Below are 23,800 nucleotides of genomic sequence, written 5' to 3' on the forward strand. Positions count from 1 at the left end.
GGACAAGTCCCAGGCTCTGTCCTTGAGCTGCCATGGAGGCTGGCTGACCTAGCACCTACTGACTGTGGGGGCTGACTCAGTGGCCCAGGCTCTGTCCTTGACCCATGCATGTAGCTCTAAGTCGGTGAGGGGTCCCAGACAGTAAACAACTGGCTGAACCTTGAACAGTCAGAGTACGCGCAGAAAGGGAGCTACTGCAAGGACTATGTCTTTTGTTCATGGCCCTCCCAGAAACTGCTTGCTCAAGTCTCAGGGAACTGAAATTGAGGCCTGATCTCTGAGAGAAGGCTGAGCAGCCTGTTATAGCGTCTGCTCCGTCCTTTCAGCCCCACAGACTACGTAACTCATAAAGAAAAAAACGTTTTTCACAATTCTGAAGGCTGCAGATTTCAACAGAATGATGCCAACATTTGGTGAGGGCCTCCATGCTACATCATAACAAGCATGGAAGGGCAAGTGTGTGAGCTCAATTTCTCCTTCTTTTGATAAAGCCACTGATTCCACTGTGGAGAACCTTCCCCCATGTGAACTTATCTAACCCTAATTACCCCCCAAAGGTCCCACCCCCAAATACTATCAACATATTAATTATGGAATTAGATTGCTAACCCAAAAATCTGGCGAGCTTGTATTAAAGTCCCGGCACTGATCCTGCCTGTGGGAGACAGAGCTGGATGTCATGTGATCAGTTTGCGTTCTTTTCTGTGTGTTCAGCACCAAGAAATACCAGCTCTCCTCAGAGCCAGAGATTCTATTTGCAGGGGGTGGGGGGTGGGGTGGGAGGGGTGAACTGCTTTGTGCAGTCATGAGTTCCTCTACTCCTAATTCAAGCATTCCCTGTTAGCTCTGAGGCCTCGTGACTCTGTGTCATCTCTTGGCCCTGTTAGTGATGCCCGAGGTCTCCCAGGAGCACCCTGGGCGTCTGTTTGCAAACTCTGGATTCCACCCTCCAGGTCTGAGCTGCTCTTTCAGGGAAGCTTCCAGGCTCATGATTCTCATTATAAAACATGAATTGCTTCAAGAAGCCCCCAGGGCCAGAGCCAAAGTGTCCGAGTCGCCCTCCAGCAGAATGCTGAATGCCCCCACAGAGCTGGAGTGAGGCTCCAAGAGGGAGGAGCAGCTGGGCTCTGGCTGAGCCAAAGAGACACAATGCTAAGTCCTGGAAAAGTTGAAGCAGCCTATTTAGAAAGACAGGGGATTATCCAAAGCCAGCTACAATCAGTGGTTGTGCTCTGCCACGCTGGGAACAAGTGGAGTTTCAGACACACCGAATCTGGAGCTATCTGCTGTCATTTGAACTGACTTGAAATAAAATTAAGTTGGGTTTCTGTGTTAAGGGTCTTCAGGCTCTGCCTCCTAGACCCTAGCTAATCAACCTTAGTCACAGCCATTTCCCATCACTGACTGTCTGGGACTCCTAGTTCTCTAGAACAGGACTTCTCATCTGGCCATGCCCCACCAAGATTTAATCCTCCCTTCCCTCCTCCCTCTTTTCCTGTTCTCTTTGCTCCCCTTGCCTGATCTGGTCTCAAAAGGACCTTGTGTGATTCCAGTTTGGGGAGATCACTACATTCTGACAACCAGGAGTACAAGAGACAAATGGGACCTTCCATGTGGTCTAGTTCAGTTTCTCCCCAAATTCAGAAACCTTCAAAGGCTTATTCCCCACCTGACACTTTTCTGAGGACTTGAAGACTGGCATCAAGCACTCAGTGCCCTTTGGAAGATTCTCCAATCCCAGGCTCCAGCCCCACACTGACTCTCTTACATTGAAATCACCCTCTCCAAAACTTACGGTGACTTAGTTTGTCTTCTGGGACAAACTAGTTGACGGCTTCTCCTCTGTGGTGGCCTTTCAGATGATTTGAAGACAAACGCTATCAGGCAGGGTGAGGCCGCCACCAAGGAACACAACTTGGCTGAGTCCCAGGTCTGGCATTGTTGGTAGTGTGTGATTTTGAGTAAGCGTCATCATTTCAACTGTCAGCGGAAATATGACCCACTCTTCGGCGCCATGGCCAGCTACGGCGGGACTGCCTCACCTCTCCACACCCGATGACCTCATATCGGGCACTTAAAATTGGTAATCTACAGGGCCAGATAGACGGCTCGGCAGTAAAGAGCACTGGCTACTCCTGCAGAAGACCCGGGTTCAAGTCTTCGCATCTACATGGTGGCTCACAACCCATCTCCAACTCCAGTTCTAGAGGCTCTGACACTGTCTTCTGGCCTCTGTGAGCACCAGGCACACCTGTGGTGCACAGACATATGTGCAGGCAAAATACCCATACACATAAGATAAAAATAACACACACACACACACACACAAACACACACATATGTGTCTATCTATATATATAATATATATACATGTATATTAATTTGGCAATTTAGGAGGCTTTAGAGATGGCTCACTGATCAAGAACACATGTTGCTCTTACATATGGCAGCTTATAGCTGTCTGTAATTCCAGTTACAGGGAATTTAATACTGTCCTCTGGCCTCTCTGGATATCAGGCACACTTATGGTATACATACATATATTTGTACATGGAAAATAAAAATTAAATAAATATTTGTTTAAAATTGGCATTATGGCAATATTTGTGCCAGGGGTGTTGGCAAATGCTACAAATTGTCCGGCTTCTCTGGTTTGGGCTTTTTTTAAACACTAATTGTATTTTGATTTCATTGTCAAGATCGAATATGACAGTGCTCTTTGTGAACTCTAAATATTAGTTATTTGGATAGACTGTCATAGGCCAGCCCCCAAGCAGTCGCATGCCTGAATTTTTGGGTGATCAGTTTCCACATTGTCCTTGTGCTGGTTCTGGGACTCACTTGGTGACGTGGAAAGTGACAGGAATTCTGGGGACGGGCACAAAGCACCCTAGAGCAGTCTCCTCCACCAATACTCTGAGAGGCTGCGTTCTGTTCACCATCCAGTGAATGGGAAGCCATGCAGAGGAGGATGAAGGAACAGGAAGGAGATCAGCCTCTGGATGCCCCACAGGCCTCAGACATGCAGGAACCCCACACTGGACAGACAAAAGCTCTCTGGCCCAACTGTAGAGTTGTGAGCAAATGAATAGTTATTGTTGGTTTAGGGACACTAGGTTTTAGGTGTGGCTTCTGCACGATGATAGATGACTATTACAGTTATTATCAGATCCCGCCAAGCTTTTCCTTGGCCAAGTTAAACTCCCCGGTCGCTGGCTGGCATCCTGGTCTTCCTCTGGATGGGCTCCATTGGCCAGTTCTGAGATGGCCTGGTGCTCATCACTAGGGCACGCACTGTGCGGAGGCTGTGGGCTGCCAGCCCAGGATTCTGAATCCTGGCTGCACACTGCAGGCAGAGAGAAAGCCGGACTCTTGGCACTCACAGCTCCTTCTGTGAGCTCATCCAAAGCCTCTTCAGTCAGCTCAACCCCCCAGGCTGTGAAACTAAGCCTTCCCATGCTAACATCATTTTAGAGAACCTAAGTATGCATCTTATAGCCGTTACCATTACCTCTCCACTTTCAGCTTCTTAATTCAGTTTCTGGATTCAAGTTTGCTTTTAAGGTTTTGCAACTGTAGCATTTCTGCAACAGCTTGAGTATCTCCAAAGTCCATGTGTTAGACATTTATTTCCCAAAGCAACAGCACTGGGAGGTGGACTCTCTCAGAGATGTGAGGGCTTGAGGTCTCTGTCCTCTTGACTGGCGTCATGGCATTAAAATGGAAGTGGGTTTGCTCTCAGAAGATTTGCTTTCTTTTGTGTGTGTATCTGTGTGCGTGTGCTTGTGCGTGCGTGCATGCGTGTGTGTGTGTGTGTGTGTGTGTGTGTGTGTGTGTGTGTGTGTGTGTCTTAATGTATATGATGGATATTTAGCTTGCATGTATGACTGTGCGCCATATACATTTGTAGGTTTGGATCCCCTGGAACTAGAGTTATAGATACTCTGAGCCACTGTGTGGGTGCTGGGAATTGAACCCAGGTCCCCTGAGAGAACACATAGTTTTCTTAAGTTCTGGGCCATCTCTCCAGCCCTTTCACTGTTTCTGCAGGTGTGGGGATGCAGAAGTGTGCATGCAGAGGTTGGAGGATAACTTCTGGGTGCTGATCCTTGCCCTTTCACACCAGCTGAGACAGGGTCTCTGCTGCTGCGTAAACCAGGCCGGCTGGACCACAAGCCTCCGAGGAGTCCCCAGTCTCTGCTTCCCATCTCCCTGTAGGAGCACACTGGGCTTACGGCCTGCCCTACTGGATCCAGCCTGTCTGGGGGCTCTGGGATTTGAAACTCGGACTGGGAGGCATGTGCAGCAAACATTCTTACCCATAGCCATCTCCCCAGCACAAGAGCGTGTTTCTTATAAAAGCAGATTTGAACGCCCCCGGCCCCCCCCCCCCCCCCCCGCTTCCTCCCCTCCTTCCATTTCTTCCTGGATTGTGATATCTTCTGCCGTCTCATGATATACATCAAGAAGACCCCCCCCAGACGCCAGCACCACATGCTTAGCCTTTCCAGCTTCCAAAACCATCGAATGAATCTCTCTGCTCACTGCAAATTACCCAGTCTGTGTATTCTATCGCAGCAGAATAGAAGACACTAAGACCATTTCACTCCATGCACACACTCATTCTCTTCCAGACCCATGCACGTGCAAACACACGCAAACACACGTGCATAGGACAGAAGGCAAAAACTTACATCAGCTTTCACAGCAGCTCCGGCCCTGTGATCAGAGTCCTGCCTTCCTTCCCAGCCTTATCTTTTCAGCAATCCCTCAGTAGTAGAAACCACAACTCTCATGACTTAACCAAGTAGGAGTTATACTGGTTAGACACAGCTCAGCTCTCCTGCCAGCAGCTTGAGGTGTGGCCTTCATCTTGTAGGGGCCTCCACTCAGGCAAAGGCAGGTCCTTGACTTTCCTGCAGAGAGGAATTTCAGGATTAGTTGGTAGGAAGCAGAACTAGAATTTATTTTAAAAAATGACAGGTATTCTGGAGAAGAATAAAGTGGGCCAGAGGGCATGGGTACAATCTTCTCAAAGGACAATAGCACTTCAGTGTCTTCAAAGTAGCCGTGAATGCCATTTTAGTGGCTCTCAAGCTAAATCTCAAAGGGTAGCTAAGAGCCTTCCTCCTTTTAATGAGTAGGATTATAAAATGGCTTCAGAGGTGACTTGGGTGGGATTACAATCTGATAAGATAAAACTAGGAGCAGCCAGGGTTGCACAGGGCGGTCATGATGTGTCCTTTACTATAAATGGTGTTTCTGATGAGATTCCTAGAAACTTCCAGTCAAGTAGCTAGGAAAGGGAAAGGTCTCATGTGTGTGTATATACAGATGTATGTGTATGTGTGTGTGTATGTGTATGTGTATGTGTATGTGTATGTGTATGTGTATGTGTATGTGTATATGTATGTGTATATGTATATTCAGGCCTCAAATGTAATGTAATATTGCTATTTATTTATTCTTGTTTGAACAACCTCTGCATAAAAGGAATATCACCTCTTTGTGGACATCAGATGTTGCTAATTGTGTTGGGATTCTTAGCTGGTGACAGACTTCAATCAGACTCTGGGGTGAGAGATTGCCTTTCCTTCCCATGCCCCCCATAATCCAGGCTGGCTTTCTATCCTGCCTCATTCTCAGGCTTCTGGAAGCCCAGAGGCATGCCACCATGCTGTCTGGCTTCTGTCCATCCATTCTGCTGTCCTTCTTGATTTCCAGTGGTGGCTCCACCTCCAGCGGTTCCACCTATGAGCTACACAGGGAGGGAGCAGCGAGAAAGAGAAGAACACATACTACCCACTCCTGACTCTGTTTCCTCTCACTCAGAAAACAGCAGCTCCCCTAAGGCCCGCCTCCGAAGACTTCTGATTCCATTCATTGGCCAGACCTAGGTCACATGGTGACAGCAGCCCTTAGGGAATCTGGGGAAGTGAATATTTGTAACTGGGCACACTGCCACTCTGGAAAAAAAAAGTGCTGAAGTTCTGTTAATCGGAAAGAATTAGAAGCTGAATAATGAGTGAAGCTAGCAGCGTTTGCCACATTCTCCCACACATACTACACGTTGTTATCTTTATACTCCCAGACACATGCCACGTTAATTAAAGAGCTAGAGCAAATGAGATGTGATTGATTGAAAAAAAAAAAAGCCACATGCTCCTCTCACTGCTGTATAAACAATCCCCTTCTGAGTGACTGATCTCCTGTCAGGCATCTATTTCTCCACCCCTTGGATCTTCCTGCACTGGATTGGTGGCTTATTTGGGGCAGCAGATTGTAGCAAGTGATGCTGTGTGACTCACTCACACCTTAAGAGGCCCTTCCGCTTCTTGTCTTTCCCTCTTAGAACTCAGTGCTACCTGTGAAGAATCCTGGACTAGCCCACCCCACCCCACCCCAAATTAGCATGTACATTATTCCAAGTTTTTCTTTTTGACATTTTTAGTGTGTGTGTGTGTGTGTGTGTGTGTGTGTGTGTTGCTCTTGGGGAGTTCAGAGGCTAACTTTTGGGAGTCGCTTCTCTCCTTCTGCCATGTAGGTTCCAGGTCTCAAGCTCAGGTTGTCAGCCTTGGCGGCAAGCACCTCTGCTTGCTGAACCATCTCAGAGGCCCCTGGCTAACCTTCTTGAAGATGAGGGACCCAGAAGGTCAGCCAATAATCAGCACCAAGCAACAGATGGAAAGGGAGGCAAAGTTTGTTTCTCCAAGGCCGTGCCAACCTCTCTTGACCACAGCTCCATAATTTCTCCGGGTTTATTCCTTTGCTTGTAATAGAGGTGGTAATGGCCTCTCCTCGCATTTTTAAAAAGAGATTAAATAACTAATGTCACCTTCTTAATCAATGACCAACTACACCAGTGACTTAGAAAGAAAGCAGCCTGAGGTTGATGACCCACATAAAGCCAGATACCTTCCCTGGAACTGAGTTTCAGAAGCGGAGAAAGAAAGCGCTTTTGTCTGCTAATATTTCTAACCTGGGGCTGTGAGTGGCCACGATCCTCACCTCGTGATGCAGGCATCTCTGGTGAAGAGAATGAAGCCACTGTGCAGAGATGGACAGAGATGGGCAGAAAGGAGAGCCGGGGGAGTCCTGGCAGGGCTGAGTGGCCATCTCCGTTCCTCAGACCTCCCTTCAATCCTGAAGCCTCTCGGGTGTCCTTCCCAGAATCACAGGCCTGTCTGTCAGCCACCCTTACTTTTAATTGTTCAAAATAGGTGAGTTTACTTCCTGTCCTTGTGACTGACAGAGCCCTGGCTAGCCTAGAATCCTCCCAGCGGGGGTGCTGAGAGTCAGGAGGTGCAAGTATGGAATCGCTCTGGATGGCGGCTAGCATGTAGAGAAGTCCTTCTCTTTAAGGTCAGCAATGCTAGCGCAGGGGTGGTCACCTGATCTCCGTGTGAGGGAGCAGCAGTCAGCGTTCCACGGCTGTGACAAATGTTTCCAGAGGAAAGGGGTGCTCTGGCTCACGGTTTCAAAGGGATCATTTAGAGGTCTCTTGGCCTGTTGCCTGGGCTTGTGCCTGCCCAGTACATCATGGTGGGAGTCCACGGGGGTGGGGGGCGCGGGGGACAGGCGGGGGGAGCAAACAGAAAGACCGGAAGGGGCTGCAGCCCCAATATCTCCTCAAAGGCACACTCTGGGGACTTACACTCCTTCCTCTAGACCCCAGCACTTTGTGTGTGTGTCTATAGATCCTGTGTGGGTGCACTTATGTGTGAATGCACACGTGCCTGTGGAAGCCAGAGGTTAGTGTTGGATTCTCATCTATCGCTCCCCATCTTTTTTTTTTTTTTGAGATGAGTCCAATTTGGCTAGACTGACTGGCCATCAAGTCCCGTGGATTCTCCTGTCTCGGCCTCTGGCTTTTTAGTGTGGATCTTGGGGATCCAAACTCAGGTCCTCACACTTATATGGCAAGCAATCCACCAACTGAGCCGTCTCCCCAGCCGTAACTTTAAAATGTTCACCCCCTGCGACATGGGGCATTTGGGAGACACTTGTGATCCAAGATACAGCAGAGCGTCATCAGTATCACAGACCTGGGCTCCAGGTCTCAGAGTCAGCCTCTGATGGAGGGTTTCTGGATTTCCCTGCTGTACCCCCCACACACATACACTGCGCTCGGAAGCCAGCCTCTGCATAAAGGAATTGCCCACTGCCTGGTGGACCAGCCGCCTCCTCACTAAGACCCTGGTGAGGAAGAACCCTGTGTTACCTCAGCTTCTGCTGACACAGAGGCAAGACCAAGGGTTGTTTTCATGTATAAATGGAGAATTTTAGATTCCTATCAGAAGCAAACGAGGTGGAAGGTACAGGGAAGGGGGAATCAGTAAGTACCCTCCCCTTCAGCAAGGAGCATGGAAAGAGAAGAGGATGTCTGCCTGCAGGGCCCAGCAGCAGCTCTGCCGAAGTTTGTGTATTCCCACTTCCTTCACCTGGTGGGGTGATATTTTGTTTGTGCTCTAACAAATAAAGCTTGCCTGGAGATCAGAGAGTCAGGAGCTAGCCACCAGTTAACCATAGAGGCCAGGCAGCGGTGGCACGCACCTTTAATCCCAGCACTTGGGATCTCACACCTTTAATCCTAGCACTAGGGAGGTGGAGACAGGAAGTGATAAGGCAAGGTGGAAACAGGAACTCAACCCCTTTTTGATTGAGGAGGTGGCTGTGGCTGGCTCCTTTGTCTCTCTGATCGTTCAGCATTTACCCCATATCTGGCTCCAGGATTTTATCATTAAGACCTATTAGAATTCGTGCTACAACCCGGTGACTTGGGGTGGGAGGAATCAGTACCTGAGAGATGCCAGATAACCCTGAGTGACCACCAAGACCATCATCCTCTTGTTAACAAAGCTAAATCATTTCTGGGTTTACAAAGGAGACTGTCCAATGCTGAGCCAGAGGGGCGTGTGTGTGGACTGCTAAGGCTATGTCCTCCTAACCCACAAGTACATCAAGCACTTGAGCAACAGACTGTTCCTCTGTCCCCTCTCCTCAGGTTGGTCTGACTTAACCTCACCATCCCTCAGATGGCCACAGTGGGTGCTTACAAAATGCTGTGAACTAAGCTGGAATAAGATGTACAGGGAGTGAACCCACCTGTTCTTGCAGAAAGTGCTTATCTGGGTTGCTTGGGGCATGTACTGGGCGTCTGTGGGAAGGGCCACTTGGTGCACTGGATAAATGGCTTTGGTCATCTGGAGTAGGAATGCTAAGCTCTGGAAAGGCCAGGAAAGAGAATGTTGCCCAAGGGATGCAAAATCTTGCTGTTGATGCTGCTGCTGCTGATGATGATGATGATTCGATGATGTGATGATGATGACGACAATGATGAAGATGCTGCTGCTGCTGATGATGATGATAATGACTGTGATTCACACTGGACACGGGCACATGTCAGAGAAGTGAAACTTACAGCCTGGCATGATTTTAAAAGGATTTAAGAGTCTAAGTGAATGACCCAGGCAACAATCTAGAATCCTCATGCCTTAAGATCTGTGGTTCCAGCAATATTCACTTGCTCCGTGTGCTGGTTAGCTTTTGCCAACATGATATACCTGGGAAAGGGGAATCTTAACTGAGAAAATGCTTCCATAAGACTGGCCTGTAAATGAGTCTGTAGAGTATTTTCTTGGTTAGTAATTGATGTGGGAGGGCCCAGATCACTGTGGGTGGTGCCACCTCTGGGCAGGTGGTCCTGGGGCTTCTAAGAGAGCAAATGGAGCAGGTCAGTAAACTGCACTCCTCCATGCTCTCTGCTTCAGTTCCTGTCTCCAGGCTCCTGCCTTGAGTTTCAAAGCTGCACAGTGATGTGAAAGTGTAAGCCAAATAACCCCTTTTCCCCCAAGTTACTTTTGGTCATTGTGTCTTATCACAGCGATAGAAACCTAACTAAGACAGTATCCGAGTTAGCCTCTCCCAGGACCTCATCCGGAATGCTAAGTCTGTGCCCTAGAGCCTATAAGCATATCTTCTCCTTGAATTTCACCACCCCTCTGCCCACAGCCTTCACCCTCTGCCCACAGCCTTCACCCTCTGCCCACGGCCTTCACCCTCTGCCCACGGCCTTCACCCTCTGCCCACGGCCTTCACCCCTCTGCCCACGGCCTTCACCCCTTCTAGCACCCTCTAGTTCCAGTCCCTACCCTCGGTCTATTGTCCCTGCCCTACAACTTCTCACATTATCTCTAACTGTGCTGGTTATAGGTACAAGAACAGATGGGTTGTTGGACTCACACCCTACATCTTACCTTGTCTTAATATTTATGATGCTGACTAATTTATAAACAGCAGTTTGTTATTTCGTTGTTCTGGTGGTCAGGATGGCACCAGATGGTTTGGTGTCTGGTGTGGGCCTTCTCATGCACTGATTTCTTACTGTGTTCTCACACAGAGGTGAAGGAAAAAAGACAAATGCTGTGTCTACATGGGGCAGAGGGATGGAAGGGCGAAAAGGAGGAAGCTTTGTCTCAAACCTCACTTAGAAGGTCGTTAATCTCATCCATGAGGGCCATCATGACCTACTATTCACTTTGTGAAAGTCCTTCTTCTTCTTCTTCTTCTTCTTCTTCTTCTTCTTCTTCTTCTTCTTCTTCTTCTTCTTCTTCCTCCTCCTCCTCCTCCTCCTCCTCCTCCTCCTCCTCCTCCTCTTCCTCTTCCTCTTCTATTTTCTGAGACAGGGTCTCTCTGTGTAGCCCTGGCTGTCCCAGAACTCACTATGTAGGCCAGGCTGGCCTCTAACTCACAGAGATCCACCTGCCTCTGCCTCCCATGTACCACCACACCTTGCTTCTTTTTTTCTTTTTTAATTAAAAATTTTAGAATTTCCTATATGAGTACTGTGTTTATGATATTTCCACCCTCCTCCCCTCCTCCAACTCCCCCTGTGCCCCCTTACAAATTCCTGACCTCTTCTTCAAATATTAGTGTGCAATGTATGTGCATACATACATATATCTTACCAAGTCTATACATACTAGTTGCTTCTATGTACATATGTTTAGGGCTAACCACTTGGAATTGGATAGTCTATCAGAGACTCATCCCTAGAGAACACTGATTCTCCCTCTCTCAGCAGCCACCAATTGCCTGTAGCTCTTCATGTAGGAATGGGGCCTTGTGAAATATTCCCCATTCTTATTGTTATGTTGACTGATGTTGTCATTATACAGGTCTTGTTTGAGGAGCCATATTGTTGAGATTTCATAGGTTCGATTTCTCTGTCATGTCTAGAAGATACTACTTCACAGAAGGCCTTCTGGTCCTCTGGATCTTAGCTTTCTCTGTTCCCTTGCCCATGATGTTCCCCAAGCCTTGGGTATACAGGTCCTGTTGTAGATGTAGCGCTTGGGGCTGGGACGCTCATGATCACATGTTCTCTGCGTAGTGGAGACTGTTGTGGGTCTGTGTAGTAGCCTCTAATGCTCCTTTGATGAAGCATGAGAGCTGCACTTATCTGTGGGTATGCAGATAAGTATTTAGAATGAAAGAGAAGCATTTAACCTCATGAAAGTGAGTCAAAGGATCTCAGGGTGATGGACTTAGAACCGAATCCCAGTCCCACCTTGTGGTAACTGTGTGAGCTTGGGAAAGTCATTGAACATCTGTGATGCTGAGAGTCACCCGCTTCATTGGCAACTTGACTGGATTTAGAAAAACCTAGGAGCTTGGTAAGGCAGCCCTGTGGGTGTGTCTGTGAGTGCATTTCCGGAGAAGATTAATTCAGGAGAAAACCCACTCTGAGTGGGGGGTGATGCCATCTCATGGACTAAAGACCCCAAAAGAATAGAAAGGAGAAGGGGAAAATGCCAGCCAAGTGCCAGCATGCCTTCTCTCTGCTTCCTGGCCCACTACACTGTTTTGTTTCAACAAGCCTTTCCCTCCATGATGGACTGAGTCCTCAGAAGCCACAGGCTGCTTTACCCTGCATGTGTAAGGTATTTTGATCACAGCTTCGAGAGAAATCATGAACACTGTCCCCTGAACTGTGAACAGACGGTCCTCACCTACTTCACTGGGCCACCGAGGACGGGTCGAGATAAGTCGTATTAATCACTGTGCATCTGGCACCTGATGAAGGTCAAATTGTCATCTCTCAGATTTTCAGCTTATGGGAAGAAGAAAAATGAAAATTTCTGGAGGTGGAAATCACCATGGTATGCCTCACAGGAGATGGGGTCAGCCTGTGGAGGAAGGACTAAGTCTACCTCTGAGACAGGAGGATGAGAAGGAACAGAGGAAGTGGAATTTTGAGGTGACGGGACCGTGATCTGAGAATGACAAGGCCCGTCTCTACCTTTGGCTCTCCAGGAGCTTTCCCACCCACCCAATCAAATCTTTGAAGAAGATAATCACATCTCTATTCAGATTTATAGACTGTGGTTATGTGGTGTGATCCTCACATACTTTAACAACACCGTCCTCTAGGAATTCTTCTCCGTGTTAAAGTGTGTCTTAAAACATGGATCCATTGCCCAGCAGGTAATATGCCAGATGGCTGCCACCTCCTCCATAGACACGAGACTGTTAACCGCAGCATGAGATTCACCCTGAGCTCGAAGCCAATCAAAATTTCTAAGTTTTTTTTTTCCACACACATCAAATGCAGTTCCTTCTGTTCTGTGACTGTTCTCATCTTTTAATCACTAAGTATAAACTCGACTTCTATTCCTTCTAAGCTTTATCTTCATTTCGACCCATAATGCTGGTCTTGCAGCTTCCTTCCCCTTGGCCCAGAGGAGGACGTTACAGTTAGACCTGTCAGGTGAGTCCGCCCTACTGACATGGGTCTTTGTTGGCTAGATCCAGGTGGCTCTGATTTCCTTGGTGACTAAGTAAAGATACTATGGCCTTTATGAACATCTGTAGGATGCCCAGGAAGATGGACACTAAGCTGGGCCCAGGACATGTGAAGCTTTGATGGAGAGGGAGGTGCCTCCCTAAGCAACTGAGACCCTGCCGTCCGAAAAGGGACTGAGAAACATCTGTTGGCAGGTACCTGCCAATCGCTCTCGGGAAATGAGGCTAATGACGTAGGAAAGAAGGTAAGTACAAACCCTCCAGATAGCAAACAGAGATAGCAAAAGGATTTCACAAGCCAGCGACCGGCGCTCAGTAAACATTGAGTGAGCACAGGGTGAAAAACCAGGCGAACAAATGAATGAAAACTGCATGTGGACAGATTTGGGGACTCCACATTGCTGTACAGCATGGAGGACCCCCCTCCTCCTGAAGAAGGGGTGGTGGCTGCCAAGAGTGCAGGCAGCAGACAAGGGCTCCAGCCATGAGGGAGCTGCCTTATAGCCACAAACAAAGCATCAGACTGGGAGATCTGGGGCCTCCCCCAGGGTTTCTGATGTCTTGGTCATTTTCCCGGGGCATGTTTTATTCTCGATGTCAGTCCTTCATTCATCACTCCTGAAGAAAAAAAAATTCAAGAAAGATAAATTCAAAGCAAAATCAGCCGTTTTGAAAAGCCGGTCATGTTACAGTGACATCTTCAAGAAAGATGTGACTGACACCCAGTTCTCAGGAAGCCACTCCAGTGCTGTGGGGGGAGGGGGTGAGCACAGTGATGACGAAGACACAAACACGATGGCTCCACTTTGGAGAGGGTAAACTGAGGTAGGGCTCAGCTAGAAAGCCGGAGGGGCTTGGAACTGGCAGGAGGTGCCTGAGCTGCTGTCTGCAAGGACAGCTTTCACCCATGAGCCCCAAGCCCTGACCCACGTGGGTTAGAACACACCCTCGCCATCTCTTCTGGAAGACACATACGGGGATTGAGAAATCAGCCTCTTGAGATGCTTCGGGGGTGAGTGCAGGAAGGGAAGCACTCCACTTCTCCCTTCTCCTGAACTTTTTCCTTTGTTTTTGGAAACTCACACCCCACGAGGAGACTTTTGAAATAACTCTGTTTCTCTGTTAAACCTTGTGAGAGGAGGAACAGTATCATTTCTCATCTCTAAGACCTTCCACAGTGCTTACAACAGTCCTGTGTGCCCCGCAGAGCTGGAATGAATATGTAATAATAAAGATGACGATGGTTCCTCTTATCTGGAGGGCTGAGGACCTGCACTAAGCACCATGTGGTGCACAACCAGAGAATGGGGAAGGTAAGTGTTTGTCACATGGCTGCTGAGGACTTGCCAAGATGGTATTTGAAATCCAGTTACAGCTCTCCTGAGCTTTAGACGGCCCTCAGGCAACCCTGTATGGAATGCCACTGTTCGATTATTCATCAGCCCCTCTCCTATCAGCTGACACACATCAAGAAGCCCCTCCCCACTTTGGCCTGAAGAATGCCGCTATTGTCTGTTCTCCGGCAGATGGGGTCAAGTAAGGACAAGGCTCCCTGGAAACTTCCTGAACTGGTTCTGAGGTCTCACACTATTGTCAGCCCAGCTGTTCTTGTGGAATTGACCTGGGGGGGTGACCTGTGAATGGTCAGGACAGATAATAATAGTGAAGGTTTCCCCTGGGGTCCCAAGCCATTTCTTAGCATTCACAGCAGGGAGGGGGAGTGTCTACTGAGTTGTCTGAATCAATTATCCTTTTGCCCCAGGTGGAGGGGGGGGCTTCATCGCTCCCACCAGCTGTGGGGTTAACCCTGTGAGGATCTTGCTGTGGCACATTAGGCTAACCTGCCACAGAGTGCCCCACCCCCCAGTATCTATTGACTGTTCTTCTTCCTCACTAAGAGCTTCCTGATATCTACCTGGCACACAGAGACACCTTTTCCAGCCTCCCTTGCTGGTGGTTCCCTGTGCAGTGATGTCAGGGAAAGTGATGTGGGCGTGGAGAAGAGCATCCTATCCTGGGGAGAAGAGGGACGTGTATGCCCAAAGTTAAGGATGGTAAGAAGGTAAGATAGAGTGATACCACACCGCAACAGCTTCAGAAAGCCTCCATCCAAATTTTATTTATATGAGAGGAAAATAGATTCTATCTCGTTTAAATCACTTGTGGGTGGGGGAGGGTGGAGTCGTTAAGAACTGAATCTAATTTCCACTGGCTCCTGGTAGGGCATGGAGTTGCTTATCCCACAGAAGTCCACTGTAACCTGAAGACTTGAAGACCCGTTCAAATAGAACACAGACAGACTCCATGACTTGTTTTCTAACTTGTGGGTTGGAATCTAGCCACATTCACTGCAGGAGCGGGTTTGAGTGGGGCAGGGGGGAGTCCAACAAGGACAGAATTCTCAGGCATATACCCCACTATGGACTGAAAATCCTGCAAGCCCATGGTGCTGGCTAGTCCGTCAACTTGACACAAGCCAAAGTCATCTGAGAGGAGGGAACCTCAGTTAAGAAAAGAGGGCCTAGACAGGGTGGTGGTGGCGCACACCTTTAATCCCAGCACTCGGAAGGCAGAAGCAGGTGGATCTCTGTGAGTTGGAGACCAGCCTGGTCAACAGAGCAAGATCCAGGGCAGCCAGGGCTACACAGAGAAACCCCATCTTGAAAAACCAAAAAAAAAAAAGAAAGAAGAGGAGGAGGAGAGAAAGAAAGAAAAAAAGAAAGAAAGGAAGGAAGGAAGGAAGGAAGGGAGAAAGAAAGAAAGAAAGAAAGAAAGAAAGAAAGAAAGAAAGAAAGAAAGGAAGGAAGGAAGGAAGGAAGGAAGGAAGGAAGGAAGGAAGGAAGAAAGAAAGAAAGAGAAAAGAAAGCCTGTAAAGCATTTTCATAATTAGTGATTGATGGGAAGGGCCCAGCCAATTGTGTGTGGAGCCACCCCTGGACTGATGGTCCTAGGTTCTATAAGAAAGCAGGCTGAGCAAGCCAGAGGGAGCAAGCCAGTAAGCAGCACCCCTCCACAGCCTCTGCATCTGCTCCTGCCTCCAGGTTCCTGCCCTGCTTCCTTTGATGATGACAAGGACACCCACCAAGCCTCTTTTTTCTGCTGATAGTGTGGAGATGGATCCCATGGTTATAACAAGGGTGTAGGGGTGGGGAGGCCCTAATTCAAATGGATGTAGTGCAAGTGTTTCCTCACAGACTCCAGTTCTGGAAGTTTGAGGCACCTCTAACTTCAACAGTCCCTGAGCTCTCTCAAAGTTGTTTTCCTCTAATGGCTTTTCTACCTTCATACAGTGGGAAGATGGCCATCAGAAGTGTTGGGAGAAACTGTGGAACAGGTTAGGCCTTCTTTTCTACCAGCTATAGCAAATATCTAGGAACTGGCCATTGTTTGTCTGAATTGGGCCCATATCTACCTTGAATACATTGTTGATGATTAGGCCTGGGTCCATGTCAGTTCTGAGGCTGGGTGAGTCAGCTTCATCAGAACTAGGAGCCTTTGGTAGTTTGAATGTCATTGGCCCCCATAATCTCATAGGAGGCGAGGCTTTGTTGGAGAGGGTATGGCCTTGTTGGAGGAAGTGTGTCACTATGGAGGCAGACTTTGAGGTTTTCTATGCTCAGGATACTGCTCAGGGTCTCAGTCAACTTCCTGTTGCCTGCAAGATATAGGACTCTGTGGTGATATTTTATTTGTACTGAAATGTTATTTTAATTTTATGTTAATAAATAAAGTTGCCCTGGGGTCAGAGCTATTAGAGCCATAGTAAGAGCGTGGTGGTTAGAAGAGCTAGGTAGATTTCTGTGTGTTCAGGGATACAGCCAGTATTGGAGACATATGCCTTTAAGACCTGGAGGGCGGTACTTACAGGCAGTGATGAGGCAGTCATGTGGTTGGGTTTACAACCAATGAGAAGGCAGAACAGAAAGATTATTTAAACAGGGACACAGGAAGTACCTCCCTCTCTCGGGGAAGCTAGGAGCACTGCAGGAGGTAAGATTTTATCTCTGAGCTCTGACCTCTCGGCTTTTCTCTTTTACCTTGGCTCTGTGTTTCTTATTTTAATAATACGATTGGTTACATCTACATCTGGCGCCCAACGTGACAAGAATCCATTAAAAACTGCTTGGGGCCGGCTCCCTAGCCGGAGCAGCCGGCTCCCTAGCCCCAGCCCAGGTCTGCTTGGGCTCAGGCCGGACTGTGAGCTGCTTGCTTAAAGCCAGTGCTACAAACAGCTCAGGCCTGCCCTGCTAAACAGGGCCCCTGCCTGTAAAGCCAAGCCTTGACTAGGCTCAAGAGGGAACAAGTGGCTGGCTTTAAGCTTTAGCCGGCTACCCCTTCGCTTTCACTTTCACTTTCACTTTCACTTTCGCTTTTGCTTTCTCTCTTGCTTTCTCTCTGTCTCTCTGTTTCTCTCTCTCTCTCTCTCTCTCTCTCTCTCTCTCTCTCTCTCTCTGGATTTACACCTAGGACTCTAGGTGGCTGTTTTGAAATTCGCTCGGATTTCTACTGTTCTACGCAGATTTGGTAAGTCATAAAGGAAACTATTTAAAAGACAAATTTTTTCCACATTTAAAAAAAATGGGTTTCCTGTGTACATTGGAAGAAAATTGGGTTTTGTTTGAAATTTTAGGCAGTCTGACAATGGAACAACTATATGAAAAGATTAGTATTATGGGAATTATGCAGTTAATCACCATGCTTATTCTCATTTTACTATTTAAAAAGATAGTCGATTTAAGTGCCAGGATAACAGCTTTAGAAAAACCTGTTAATTTTAACAGTGAAGTTGGTTCAAGTTTGGATCATAAGGTTACAGAAAGAAAGCCTGTTTTCACACAATCATCCTTAATTTATCCTGTAACCGTACAGCAGATGCCTGATCAAATGGCTACACAAAATATCTGGGCTCCAATTGAACTGATGGATTTTAAAAGGTTTAAGGAGGCAATAGTATCTTATGGCATGCATTCCCCATATGTAAAGCAAATGTTAAACTCTTGGTCAACATATAATAGGATTATACCACAGGACTGGCGGGACCTTGCACAAGCTGTTCTGGAACCCAGCCAGAGAATTCAATTTCTGACTTGGTTTAAGGAGGAAGCTAGAAACGTAGAAACACAATGGAGGGATAAAGGAATACAAGTTTGTCAGGATCAGCTTATTGGAGAAGGCCAATATGCTTCAATACAAACACAATGTTTATATGATGTTCAAACCGTAATTTTATGTCGAATGGCAGCCTTGAATGCATGGGACAGAGTTGATGAACCAGGAAAAAAACCTGAGTCATTCACAAAGGTTATGCAAGGCCCAAAAGAATCTTTCACAGATTTTTTAGAAAGACTGGCTTCAGCAGTAAACAGAATGGTCTCAGGATCAGAAGCTAGTAAGGCAATAATTGAAGCTTTGGCATTTGAGAATGCGAATGCAGCATGCAAAAGAATAATCAGGCCGTTAAGGGCAAGATCTGCACCTTTGGAAGATTGGATTAGAGAAACAATTAATGTTGAGGTTGATGAGCATGATACGTGGGTAGGAGAAGTAATTTCAAAAGGTTTGAGGAGTGTTAGATGTTTTGGGTGTGGAAAGCAAGGACATTTTAAAAGGGACTGTAAACAGGTCAATCCTAGAAGTAATGTTTCTTCAAGGAACAATGGCAACAGAATGCCCCTTCCTTCTGGAGTATGCAGAAGGTGTGGTAAGGGAAAACACTGGACCAACGAATGTAGATCAACAAAGGACAGACAGGGTAATCCTTTGCCTCAGTTTTCGGGAAACTCCCGGAGGGGCCTCATGCAGGCCCCCATAGCAAAACCAGTTCAAACCTTTCCTGCAGCTGTAGAGGAAATCCCTGCTCTGAGCGATTAAATAACCAAATGACTATTGGAATAAATCAGGCTGGTCAGGATGATGAAAAAGAGAGAATAGAAAATTCAGGAGAAAACATAAAGAAAATTTTTTGGCAAACTTCTATTAATGAACAGAGACCAAAATTAACGATAAAAATAAATGGTGTTTTGTTGTCTGGTCTGGTAGACACAGGTGCGGACATTACCATAATTGCACCAGAATTTTGGCATCCAGCTTGGCCTCTTCAGGAGGTAAACGTTCAACTGTTAGGAATTGGGACATTATCTGGAGTGAAACAGAGTGCAAGATGGCTGGAATGTATAGGTCCAGAAGGACAGAGAGGAAAATTAAAACCATATGTCGCTAACATAGCTATGAACCTGTGGGGTCGAGACTTGTTGCAACAATGGAATACTCAGATTAAAATCCCTCCAATCTCAGAAACAAATCATAAACTAGCACATGTTTCTGAGAGAAATATTAGAAGGCATTATTTTGAGTGGTCACCAGCCATCCATATTATACAGGAACAGGGCACAACAACTGATAATCTTCCAAAAATACCAACAGCTCTACCTTTAAAATGGTTAACAGACAACCCTGTATGGGTTCAGCAATGGCCTTTAACAACAGAGAAACTCCAGGCTTTAGAAGAGCTGGTAGAAGAACAGTTAAATGCTCAGCATATTGAACAGTCAACCAGCCCTTGGAATTCTCCTGTATTTGTTATTAAAAAGAAATCTGGTAAATGGAGAATGGTAACAGACCTTAGAGCAATTAACAAAGTAATTCAGCCGATGGGCTCTCTACAATCTGGAATTCCTCTGCCTACTCTGTTACCAAAAGGATGGCCTCTCATAGTTATTGATTTAAAAGACTGTTTCTTTTCAATACCCTTACAAGAAAAAGACAAAGAAAGATTTGCTTTCACAGTGCCTACTTATAATAATTCTCAACCGGTTAAAAGATTTCAATGGAGGGTCCTCCCACAGGGAATGTTAAATAGCCCAACTCTGTGCCAATATTTTGTACAACAGCCATTGGAAGTGATACGTAAAAAATTTCCTAAATCTATAATTTATCATTATATGGATGATATTTTACTAGCTGACTCAAATGCAGATACTTTAGAAAGAATGTTTGAAGAAGTAAAGAAAATTTTGCCTTGCTGGGGATTACAAATTGCTCCTGAAAAAATACAAAGAGGAGATTCTATTAATTATTTAGGATATAAAATAGAGCTACAAAAAATTAGACCCCAGAAGGTGCAAATTAGGAGAGATAGACTACAGACTCTTAATGACTTTCAAAGATTATTTGGAGATATTTCTCATCTACGAACTATTGTTGGGGTAAAAAATGATGAACTGACTAATTTGTTCAAAACCTTAGAAGGTGACAAGGACTTAAATAGTCCAAGAGAATTATCACCTGAAGCTGAGAAAGAATTGACCTTGGTAGAAAAGAAAGTACATGAAGGGCACGTGGATCGTATTGATCCAAAGCTGGAATGCATTTTGGTTATTTTACCTTCTAGGCATTCCCCTACTGGAATATTAATGCAGAGGGAAGATATTATATTGGAATGGATATTTTTACCAAATAAACCAAATAAAAAATTAAAAACTTATGGGGAAAAAATCTCTGACTTGATTTGGAAAGGAAAATTGAGACTTCGTCAGTTAGCAGGAATAGACCCAGCAGAAATTGTCGTACCTTTAACTAAGGAGGACATTGAAAAATTATGGACAGAAAGTGAACCTTGGCAAAGAGCTTGCAGTAATTTTTTGGGAGAAATTAACAGCAAATATCCCAAAAGCAACAGAATTGATTTTATAAAGAGAGCTGATTGGATCTTGCCTCGAATTGTACGGCAAAAACCCATATCTGGAGTTTGTACATTTTATACAGATGCCAACAAACAAGGAAAGGCAGGTTACAAATCAGAAAATTTAAGTAAAGTGGTACAAAGTCCTTATAATTCAGTGCAAAAATCAGAATTGTATGCTATTCTGTTGGTATTAATGGATTTTTCAGAACCTCTCAACATAGTAACTGACTCTCAGTATGCTGAAAGAGTGGTATTACATATTGAGACTGCAGAATTTATCCCTGATGCTTCAGAATTAACTTCACTATTTATTCAATTACAAGATACAATCAGGAAAAGGAGTCATCCTTTATATATAACTCACATCCGATCTCATACTGGTTTGCCAGGCCCTTTAGCACAAGGCAATGATGAGATTGATAAATTATTGGTAGGAAATGTGCTGGAGGCCTCAGAATTTCATAAAAAACATCATGTCAATAGTAAAGGTTTAAAAAAGGATTTTTCTATAACCTGGCAACAAGCCAAAGAAATAGTAAAGAAATGTCCTACTTGTTCCTTCTATAATCAAACGCCATTACCAGCAGGATGTAACCCAAAGGGTACTCAGAGGAATGAAATCTGGCAGATGGATGTGTTTCACTTTGCAGAATTTGGAAAACTGAAATATGTACACCACACTATCGATACTTATTCAGGATTTCAATGGGCAACTGCTCTGAGTTCTGAAAAAGCTGATTCTGTAATCACTCATTTGCTAGAAGTTATGGCCATCATGGGTATACCTGCACAAATCAAAACTGACAATGCTCCATCATATGTCTCTGTTAAAATGAAACAGTTTTTTGATTATTACAAAATAAAGCATATTACAGGTATACCACATAATCCTACAGGTCAAGCAGTTATAGAAAGGTCAAACAGAACTCTAAAGGATATGCTAAATAAACAGAAAGGAGTAACAAAAACCCCCAGAAATAGACTGCATAATGCTCTATTAACTTTGAATTTTCTGAATGCCAATGAGAAAGGAACAACAGCTGCAGAGAGACATTGGGTAATAGAAAAAACTACAGAATTAAATCAGCCTATATACTTTAAGGATGTGCTGACCTCAGAATGGAAGCCAGGGTATGTATTACGTTGGGGACGAGGTTTTGCTTTTGTTTCTACAGGAGAAGATAAGCTGTGGATACCATCAAAATTGATAAAGGTTCGATTTGAACAAGAGAAACCTCTTAATTAGAGGAGGTGATAGTTCATCAACCAGCATGAACATCCAATTTAAACTAACTTGTACCTGTAACACATGTCTTTTCATTTAATCAGATAATAACTTGCCAAAAAGGAACATCCCCAAAATTAGTCTTGGGGGAAGGTTTTTGTTTTTGTCTTTTAGGAGAATGAAGGTTAAGGAATCTGAAGGACACAAGACAAATGAGACAACTGAAGAAAAGGGACAAATCATCTATCCCAGGAAACAGAGTATATTGGAGTATATGGCATATGGGTATATATTATCTAAAAAATTTTATGTCTTCTTAAATGTTTGTTTCTGCTTTTCTCTAAAGATTTAACACTATTGGTTTTCTAATAGTCCCAGTTCAATTAAAATTTAAAGCTGACTTTGGAGTTGGAGAATGGCTCTCTCCTTCTTTAAACTCAAGCATGTTGTTAAAATGAAAATACAAACTCCCTGTATCATGACAGAATAAAAGAGCCATTTTCTGCTATGGGACAGGACAAAAGCCAAATTAATTAAGGGACTATTCTATTACTAATCTCAACTCTTTGATTCTATTCTGATTCTTTAAACTTTTCTTAAAGTATAAATTTTATATCAAAATTTACAAGATTAATATATATATACATTTTAAACTTTGTTAAGATATGAATGGTCATATAGAGTACTAACTAATTCTAGAAAAAAGGCTTCAGTTAGCTGCATATATATGTCTTTGTGTTCGAGTCTCTTATCAGTTTTCTGCAGGAAATCACGGCCAGGCCTAACATCAACTGAAGTCTCCGGAAAGAAGATGGGGCCCCACAACAACAACAATTCCACGTGGACAATAATAATATCACTAAACTGACAAACATCATCTACAGATCAGCTTTGAACTACAAGGTGCTCAGAACAATTTTGAGATGACTAGCTGAGATGATCCAGTCTCAAAGACTACTTGAATAAGGACTTGAGATAAACCCTGAACTTTGGCATTATACACAGACTGGATAATAATGAAGGATATAGTTACCTTTCCTAGAATTTGACAATTAACTTAAATTTTTCTTTCAGGATAAAGATAACTTCGCCCATACCCAGCAGGAAGCAATTTTAAGAATGACGCCCACATTCCCAAAGAGGTGGTGTGGGGTGGGTGGTTTTTTTTTGGTTCTTTTAATGGGTTTTGGGTCTGGGATAATTTTCATTATTTAGGGGGGTAGGTTACAAGTTGTCAAGGGTTAGGAAAAAGGCTAAGCAAAGGAGATTAGATTTAAGGTTTTTGTTTAAAAAAAAAAAAGAAAGAAAGAAAAGAAAAAGACAATTACTAGTTTTAAATACTTTACATTATTACCAACTCTTAGGATATAAAGAAATGAAAGTTAGTAGTTAGACATTACAATAGAAATTGTAGTCATATTAGATATGTTTTAAAAATTGAGCAGATGTATTTTAGACAGGTCATCTTCAAACCCTTCAGAGATCTACAGAATATGGCATTTAAAATATTTTAATAACTTAGAAATTTTTCTTTTTTGAGACATGTCAGCTCCTGGCAGTACCAATCTACTTCAGAGAAAATATGGGCATTGAAGAAACTGCATATGGAGTTAATTTTCATTGTGGCAAAAGTTAGCCACTGGACAACAAAGTATCCTCAAATCAACAGGACAAAATGGACAGACAGAACACGAAACAAAGGACTACCGATTCCTGCCAAAATAAGTATGGTTATGGCTTTATCAGAAGGCATCTTCTGAGGCCTGGACAATATGGCACCATCCCTGAAGTGGCCTTCACAATCTGGAAAAGGTACAGTGCCCTTTTCTTTGAAGGCAGCTGAACAGGCAGTGGGCCGATGGCTTCTGTTGTGCAATGGAACAGTAACTGAAAGCTCACGCCTCTCAATAGTAGACTGGCATTTAATAGAGGGATGTGGAGAAGGGGATGCTTAGATGAAGCCATATATACACAGCCAAGAAGAATGGACAGCTGAATTCAAAAACCATCAACAATTTCCAGAATTTAAAATCCTGAATCATGACATGACACTAGTGGAATTCAGGTGTTTCTGGTACATGGACTGC

The sequence above is a fragment of the Peromyscus maniculatus genome, chromosome 14, assembly GCF_049852395.1.
Source record: "Peromyscus maniculatus bairdii isolate BWxNUB_F1_BW_parent chromosome 14, HU_Pman_BW_mat_3.1, whole genome shotgun sequence".
NCBI lineage: Eukaryota > Metazoa > Chordata > Mammalia > Rodentia > Cricetidae > Peromyscus > Peromyscus maniculatus.